Here is a 9599-nt window from a genome sequence, read left to right as displayed (position 1 = left end):
ACTTTGCATGTCAAGTCAAGGACTTTAGATGATTTAAAGGCTTAAAGAGGTTTTAACGAGGACAGAGTTCTGGCCAGATGTGCGTACTAGACAGCTGGTATCTGTGAGAATGATGTCTATGGGAGGCAGAATAATACCCTGCCAAAGATGTATATATCTTAATCCCTGGAACCTGTGGCAAAGAGGCATCACAGTTGCAAAGTGGAATTAAGGCTGCTAACCAGATAACCTTAAAATAGGGAGATTATCCCAGATTATCCAGATGAGTCCAATGTAATCACAAGGGCTCTTAAATGCAGAAGAAGGAATCAGAAGAGAACCAGACAAGTGGTAGCAAGAAAAAAACTCAACCTGCTATTGTTGGCTTTGAAGGTGGAGGAAAAGGGCCACAAGCCAAGGAATAGGAGCAGCCTTTAGAACCTGGAAAAGGCAAGAAAATGTACCCCCCTAGAATCTTTGGAAAGAAACTCAGTCCTCCTGACACCTTGATTTTATCCCACTGAGATGCATTTTGGACCTTTTTTTTTAAATATCACAAATGGATTTTATTTGTCACCATGAAAATTCTGAATTTTAAACAGATTCTTAGTCTAGGGGCTCATATCCATCAGCTCGTTCAACTTTAGCACCTGTCTCATCTCCAGTAGCTTTTCCAGAATTGCTGCCTTCATCATGAAGTTTCATGAGTTTTCCCAACTCGAACTTGGGCTTCTTCAGCATTTTGACTTTTCTAACAAAGACATCATAGAGCAGATAAATAGATTGGCAAGCTATTTCTATGTCTTTTCCAAGGCTATCTGGAATCAATTTATTGACCACTTCTTTCAAGTCATTTGTCTGTACCTCTCTGGTCATGATTTCCATCATCTTCTTTTGGATTTGGTGGACCTGTTGGCTGAGCATAAGAGATCTTCTGAATCTGATTGTTGCATTTTTTAGTAAAGTCAACACCACAGAGATGAAGAAGTTTTTGACCATAGAGGACATTTTGTCACAGGTAAGATTCGTGCCATGGAAATCAGGCAGTTTTTACCCTGACCATCCTCAGTAATTAGCTTGAATTTTCTAAATGCATCTTCATCATTCTGCGGATCAGCTAGGCTCACTTCAAAAACACAACCCTTGAGACTATTAGATGTGATTTGGGTTGAGTTCCTGTGACTAGTGTTTTCCCAATATTTCTTATATTGAACATAGCTGCTGCTTTCACATTGCACCAATCTTTCTTAGACAATGGGTCAACCACTTTCTTCTTGGATCCCTTTGTCTCACCTTTTATAAGGAGCTTGTTCTTTCCAACAAGTTCATGACCACAGAACTGAATGATAATAAATTTGTGTACTTTTAAGCCACGAAGTTTGTGGTCATTTGTTACAGTAGCAATAAGGAACTAATACAATGTCCTTAAGAGGTAAAAATATTGGAAGCAGAAAAATTAACTAGGAGGCTGTTGCATTAGTGTGGAGAAGAGATGATAAAAGTCTGTCTTAGAAAAAAAGAGTGGTGCTTCTCTGAGCATCTGTTGTTTACCTGTTCTTGTGATTAACAACATATTTCTATCAGGTGGACAGGTAGATCTCTTCATGAAACACGTGTTTCAGCAAAGTTAAGATATATCCCCATTGAAGTAAAACCTACCTAATAAATTAAATTGGAAACTAATGCCAAAGGAGCTTTAAAACAGCAGTCACTCATTTTCATGCTGAACTTTTAAAACTGTATCCAGGACCTGCCTTTTCTTCTGTGAATCCTCCCCATATGTTGAGTTTAGTTTTGTATTATTTTCAAAAGTTAGAATAATGTTTTTATAACTCTTAATTCTCTCCTCTACATTTCTCTGTCACCTAAAATGCCTTGCCTACATGTTTGCTCTCAGGAGCTACCTTCTGCTTCTGTTTTTTATACAAGTAATTCATATTCATTATAGAAAAATCAGAACACAAACAAGCAAAAGAAAAAAAAGGTAAATCGTTCTAATCCCACTCCCTTCAGATAAACATTTTTTGCATTTTCAGAGGTATTTTTGAGAATGTTTAATTAATATTTATACATATTCATGTATTTTGTGAAAAAAAGAACCATACTCTTCTAAAATGTCATGCTTTTCTTGTCAGGGAATATATCATGAATCTTTCTATGAATATAAGTAAACATTTAAAATATAATTCTTAATGGATGCTAGATATTTCAACATAAAAATATGCCGTACTTTATTTACTCAGTCCCCTTATCGCTGGACATTTTTAGTTTTATTTTTCCTTTACTACCCTCCCTCCATCTTCTCTGTTCCCTCCTCTTCATCCTCTTTTCATCCAGGTGTTCTCAGACATCGACACCGGTTACTTTCAGGTCAGCTGCAGCATATACCTCCTGCTCCCACAGTTGCTCTGGGTAGCTGCCGTATCTTCCCCATCTGACTGATTGACTACTCAGAGTTCCCAGACCTGTCTTTCCAACATGGCACTGGGTCATAGTGTGCTTAAAACAGAACAACAAACTTCACCTTTGTCAATACCGTTAATAGTGACTGGCAATCTTTATCAGTCTGAAAATTCCTCCATGCCAAAGCTTTGGTTACTAAGATTAAAAAGCTTCCTACTTTATTATTGCTTATAGTTTATAGGTCTGTGTTTACTTATAATTAGAAAAGCCTTGCTACATCATGGTCTTGACTTTTATTTGCAAGTGACGAAAAATGACAACTCAAGTGGCTGTAAGCAAAAACAAACAAACAAACCAGGTTGTTCACCTAACTTAAAATCATTTATGATCAGATCCAGATGCTCAAACAACATCAAGAAGCAATCCTTCTTGACCTCTTGGCTCTACTGTCAATTGTGTTGACGTTACTTTCAGGTTAGGAGTTAGGAGGGGTTCCCTTTAAGGTAGCAGCAACAATTCCATGTTTCTATCATTATAGCTCCAACTCCTGTAGAAGATTGTTTCCTTCTTCAACATCTTAAAAGAAAACTTGAAACTGGCTCTAATTAGACCACTAGGGTCACATACTTGTCACGATGGCCCAGAGAATGGATAGGCTCGTTGACTTAATCAGAGCTAGGCTATAGGCCTTCCATACTATAGCCAAAAACACCAAGTACAATTACTAGAAGAGGGCACCAGATGCTGTATAAGCAATACAATGGATGTCCTTGCAAAGATGGAACTCTCTAGGACAGTGACCTTCACTTTATGGGGTCACAAAACCCTCTGAGAGTCTTATATAAGCTCTCAATAGCAGAAAATTAACAAAAGCACACATAAACACACACTTGTAGACTGCAGATTTATTTCCTTCAGTAGGTAGACTATACAAGTGGCCTTACCTAGAGCTATGTTTCTCACTCATTTTTCATGCAAAAATGGTATTTTCTGAACAATGACTGAAATAAATCCATATTTTGCCCTGGAAAAAAAAATTGTTCTAAGGTAAATTTCAACAAGAAGGTTGAAGTTGTTCGACTTGAGTAAGCTGATATTATCAAATGGTTTTGAAATAGAATGTAAACAAGTCCTGAAAAAAGATGACTCATAAAGATACAGCAGCCAAGAATCAAAGCAACCATCTTTCACCTTGACAGACAGGCAGACTTGTATCAAGGAACCCAAGAATGCGCCAAGGTTTGGGTTGAATTCACATTGTGCCATTTCCTTTGTCCTCAAACCCATGAGATCATCTTTGGCAAAGACTATATCAGTGATGCACTGATGTCAGCAGTGAGAGGATTAATAACCCATGCTTTAATATAAAGGTCTTTCAAGTAGAAGAAACCTTCACACAAATTCTGCAGTGTTTCCAGAGGTCTACAGACGTCTACCCATAGAAAAATCAACTGACAAGGCATTGTCGTGATAGACTCCGGCACACAGGAGAAATTTTTCCTGCTGTGGAATTCACATAGATATCTACTTTCGTTATAGTGGCAACCTGACCAAAAATAATCACCCATCATGGTGAGTTGAGAAATAAAAATATATACCTAATTCAAATATATAAATATATTTGTGTATATATGTTTATACACAAATTCAATTGTATATGAATATGTGTGTATATATGTTTATTTATTTATATATTTATATATAAATATTTATATATTTATATAAATAAACATATATGTGTGTATATATGTTTATATAATAAACATATATACACACATATTCAAAAAGAAAACCAATAGAGAATTAACTCCTTTCTGCCAAATGGTTCCAAGTAGGTTTTTTATTTCTCTCAAAATAAATTAGTTTAAATCTGTGCTTCTCATTTAATTAGATGCTTCAAAAACTTGATATCTAGAAATTAAAAGAATTTCTCATAGTAGAGAATTTCATATTGTGGTCCTATTTGATGGTTACGTATTTTTTATATATAAAACATACATATACACATATGAACATCATACATAGGCAAATAGATACATATATATAAACAGTAAGCATTTTTAAAAGAATTTATCATTTTAAAATATGAGGTCCCTGAGAACAGGGTCTTTGTTCTCTCTGCTGCTATATCTCTCTTGGCCAAAGATCTAAAGCCATGCTCATTAATCAGTTTTATCATGAAAAAGACTGACATTTCATTTACCCTTTGACTGTCCTTGGTGTCTTATTTATAAAATTCAGAACATGACAGGAAGAGAGGGGTATTATTTAATGTCTCCCCCTAACCACAAACATATGAAGAAAAATTAGAAGACACAGAGAGTATAAAGGTTTTCTTCTAGACTAAGTGATTAGGAGCATGGTAGGGAGACTAGCGGAAGCAAATAAAGTTGAACCAGATCATGTACGTCCCTCTGTGCCATGGTGAGGATTTAAATCTGATTCTGATATGATGGAGGCCACGGGAGGGTTTTGAGCCAGAGTGTAACGAGGCCTGATTTACAGTTTAAAAGGTTTATTTTGCTGCTGTGTGGAGAATAGGCTCCATTCTGGTGTTGAAGAAGGGAGATTAGTTAGGAGACTCCCTCAATAAGTAGGTCAAGAGAGGGGTAATGGTGACTTCTACCTTGGTGACAGCAGAGGAAGTGGATATATTTTTGAAGGTAGTGCCAAGCCAACAGTTATGGCTGATACATAGATTATAGGTCATGAAGAAAATGGAAGAATCAAGGATAATGCCACAGTTTTGAGCTCAGCAAACAGATAGTGCCACTTTACACAACTGAGGAATGCTTAAGGAAGAATAGGTAGTGAGGAAAAATCAAGAGTCTGTCTTGGCCATGTTCAATCACAGATGCCTACAGGACACTCAAATGAACATGTCACTCGGATAAATGAGTCTGGATTTCAACTCAAGACTGGAGATAAAAATGGGGAATTCTAAGAGTGTGCTAAAATAGTATGCATGTGGCTGAATGAGATTCCTTTGTATAGACATCATGATTCAGCAACAACATAACATGTGGAGCTTTTGCTTCATCAAAATGGCAAAAATAGGTATATTTCATCTGTGCTTCATCTGGCTTCAGAGACCAAGATTTTCCTTCCAGTTGGAGTTTTGTCTGGCAAAGAAACTTTGCTTGAACTTCAGCCTCAGAGGACATGAGGCTTCTCCGATCTTGAATTGACATAAGAAATATACATATTACAGAGAGATTAATGCTCTCTCAAACTGAACAAATTATAACTCTCTACATCATTTCAAAGATGTCAGTGGCTTTTAACGTTTCCAGAAAGGGCTCCTCAAATAGCAAAAACAGGAGAGGCTATCCTGAGAGATCTTGGTAATGTCATCCATTTGCATGCTAAAGAGATGTGATCTACCTGATTTCTCCAAAACCTGCTTCAAAATATTAGATTTGCCAGGTAAAACTCCAGCTGGAACTTCTCCAGTTGTGTATGGCTTCTTGTCCTTTGCACTGTAATAAAAAAGTTTGTAGACAAGACTATTGTGTTGGGCAAAACCAACCTTCTCTTCCCATGGAGATTTATTTTGCTTGGTGTATCTTCAGCATGCAGAGATGTAAGGTCCTCCCTTCAGCTTTGTTGTCTTCAAGCTTTCTTTGGGGGAAAAAAAAAAAAAAACAAAGAAGGATGATCTTATTTTCTTCTCTGTCATTTTCGGTTGAAGCTAAATCCAGTGTAAATAAAGTCCAGCGTCCATAATCATAATAGCAGGGAATATTTTCTTTAATTTCCACCAACAGAAAATTATTTAATTTCAAAACCTGAAAATGGCAATAATTACGTATCACCTAAAATTATACATCAGCATCCCATACCACTCTACTCTGAATGTATGATATGACATTAATTTCTTTTCCTTGAAAGCAACCTTAAGGTGTAGAAAGGATTTTTTTAAAAAGTGTAGAAAGAATTAAAAAAAAAATTGGGGTCCAGCCCATCAATCTACTCAAGGCCATAGACTATGTTGACTAAAGTGTAAAGTTTTCATGTTTTCCATTGTGGCAAATTGTATTCCCAGAATCCATCATTCATTTACTCACTTATCCTTTCGACAAATATTTGGCAATCATGTATTATGTTCTGGGCACTGTGGCTCTGGGGATACAGCAGCAAGCCAGACAAAATCCTTACACTCATACACTCACAGTCTAGTGGTAGAAACAGACAAACTAGTAAACAATAAATATATATTTTCAGACAGTGACAAGTACCAAGAAGAAAAATATAGTGCTGCAAGGAAATATAAATTTGAGCTGTCTGTAGGGTGGGGACATGGAGTAGGAGAGGATTTTTTAAAGGACATCACATTTGAGCCAAGACTTGGATGAAATGAGGGAGGACCAAGACTACAGATTTCCCAGTAGAATTCATCACTCCCTACCTCATGTTTCTATTGCACTTTATATCTATTCATTCTTTTTGACAACGGTTTCTTGAGTGCCTATCACATCCCAGGCACTGTTCACAGAGCTCTATTGTGGCTTTAGTTCATCCTGTTTCTATCCGTCCCTACCAAGAGAGTGCAGTGATAGAGACTAGGTCTTTGTAGCTCCTTTAGTGCTTCGTATTTGGGGAAATAAAGTGTTTGATGGAGAGATGAAAAGATGGATAATTGGATGGACAGTCTACACCTCAAGTACTTCCAAGAGTCAATTTTATTATTTTCCTCGCTGCTCCCCCAGTCAATGTTCATCTCTCAGAAGAAAACCAAGGTTACACAGACTCCTCCTAGAGAACTCAGCATAATAAATCAGGTCAGGCCTCTTGGGAAATAAAAGATTCGAGTAAAAGAAAATCTTTGATTAAAAATGTAGTTCATTATTCAACAGTCTTTGCTAGACAGCAAATATAAAGGCCATAAACCTTGTCTTAATTCAATAATTCAAAGAGCTCCCAAAGACAGGGTAATACAAACCGACTGTTTTGAAATTGTACCCAACAAGAGACTCACTGGTCCTAAGTGCACATAATGTTATACTTGTGTATGATGTTGTCAGTGCAACATTATTCAGATGTCAAAAGCAAAATGAAAATAAATTCAGTAATCCTATCCAATCTTCTTATTTTAAAGAAGACTTCATATTCCCCACTTTTTAATGTTTAATTCTGTTTCTCGGTGCTTAGAGAAAACTTTTTAAATTAAAAGTAAGTTTTGATAAATCTTTAGTCTCCTAGAATGGGACATGTACCAAGAGAAATAATACAAAATATTAATTCGTTCATCAAAATTAGTTATTAAATGGCATTAAAGCTTGAAGACATCACTCCCATCTTCATACTGCAAATATACATGACATTAATGAATTTGCAGTTGAATTTTTGCCAGCATCTCTTGTAAGGTATATACCAAATGACTTCCCAACAATTTTCTGCCTCTATAATCACACGGTAAATTGCAACAATAACGTACTTGTTTTCCCCTAACTGCACTTTTTGGGCAATGCAGATAATATTCCTCATGTAAACTCCCGTTTCTGTTGTTTTAAAGATCAAACATCCTTTCACCTGAGAAGCACCGAGGGGCTGGTTTCCCTGGCAACGTAATTTGCTTCCAGTTCAATGGAACATCGAGTTCTTTTTCACGGGTTCACTGCACTGAGAGGCCAATCATAGCTCAGAGAGCTCCACTGCCTTTGCAAAGCTCTATTTAAAAAAAAGTCTGTTGCTAAGGTGTTTTTGTTATGGTTAAACGAACCTCTTAAATATTGATTTTAATGCTTTCAATTTTTTAAGCTGCTCTGCTTTCAGCTTTTTCTTAAACACATTGGACACAGCTCCTCTGTGCCTCTTATTCATCTAATGTGGCTCTTTTATTTCAATGATGCAAATCCACTGGCATCTTCTTTTGTAGATTTTTCAACCAAAAACAACAATCATTTGAATGAGGATGGGCTTGGGAGAGAACCTGTTTTTCCAAATGTGGCTTAAACAATCCAAAACTGTAACCAAGTGAATGCCCCTCTAAAGTGGCCAAGCCTTAACTTCTAGATCTAAAATACTTAAAGGTACATTGACTGGGGTTGAATTTGTATTAAAGGAATGTCCTTGGACCATTCTGGCAAATGCCTACTTCTGACAGCAGATCTTCAAACCTAGTTAGGTTCTAGTCTGCAGCCAGATCTTCAAATTCAACCTCTGCACCCATTTCAGGGGTATCGAGTTATCCAGTTAGAATTTCTGTAAAGTCTACAGCCATGCCACCCTGAACAAGCCCTATCCCGTCTGATCTCGGAAGCTAAGCAGGGTCGAGCCTGGTTAGTACTTGGATGGGAGACCACCTAGGAAGACCAGGTGCTGTAGGCGTAAAATATAAAAAAAAAAGAGAGAGAGAGATTGTAAACTGACAAGGTCCTTGCAATCTGTGAGGTCAACCAAGGATTGCTTGGCCTAAAAAAAAAAAAAAAAAAAAAAGAATTTCTGTAAAATATTTGTCCTTCAGGATAAAAGAAATCTGTCTGGTCACACTTTACAAATTTTACTCAGAAAAGTTCAGGTTACTAAATTAAAAGTGCTGCCTGTATAGTTAACAAATAGGCAAGAAACTCTTCTGTAACAAAATCCCAGTGACACGGCATGTTGTTGCCAAAGGACAAGCAGCAGCTCGGGGTAATGTATAAAAATGAAATACTGAAAACAAACACAGGAAAACAACCTTCTGAAAATGGTAGAAAGCCATTCAGTGCTCTACATGGGGGGCTTATTACCTCATCTCACCAAAGCTAGCTTCAAGTTTTAGAACATACTTAAAGACAGTAGACATTTTACAGAAAGTATTAAGGTAATATGATGTTATATTAGGAACAAACAATATAAAATTGGAGTGCCTGTATTTATATGGATATGCATAATAACAAGTAGGAATAGAAATAGTTATCATAATAGAAATATAGCTGTCAGATTTGAGGCAGAAATTTCCTATTCTTTGAGACTAAACTTTTTAAGTGAATGCAAACAGAAATTGAAGACTCTAATTGTATAACCATTACTGTGTCAAAAACCAACAAAACCAGTGTGATACATGGTTCAGCATAAACTGTGGAAATGAGTAAGGTACATCAGAGAATGATGCAGAGGGAACGAAAAAGAAAAAAAGATATAGGTACAGACAAGACCAAGGGCATGGATAAATATTGCTTTAGCCATTCTTTATTAAAGGCTCCACAAATAGTCAGTTAAAAAAAATTGATAGT

General features: G+C 36.5%; 2 pseudogenes; one reads left to right on the top strand and one right to left on the bottom strand.

The window, feature by feature from the left end:
• Positions 1 to 585: 585 nt before the first annotated feature.
• Positions 586 to 2472, bottom strand: LOC112482414 (annotated as a pseudogene).
• A 6121-nt stretch (positions 2473 to 8593) lies between these two features.
• Positions 8594 to 8712, top strand: LOC112482477 (annotated as a pseudogene).
• Positions 8713 to 9599: the final 887 nt, after the last annotated feature.

Source organism: Pteropus alecto, unplaced genomic scaffold, assembly GCF_000325575.1.
Source record: "Pteropus alecto unplaced genomic scaffold, ASM32557v1 scaffold276, whole genome shotgun sequence".
Classification (NCBI taxonomy): Eukaryota; Metazoa; Chordata; class Mammalia; order Chiroptera; family Pteropodidae; genus Pteropus; species Pteropus alecto.
Note: the sequence above shows the minus strand (reverse complement) of the source record. Positions and strands in the feature narration are given on the sequence as shown.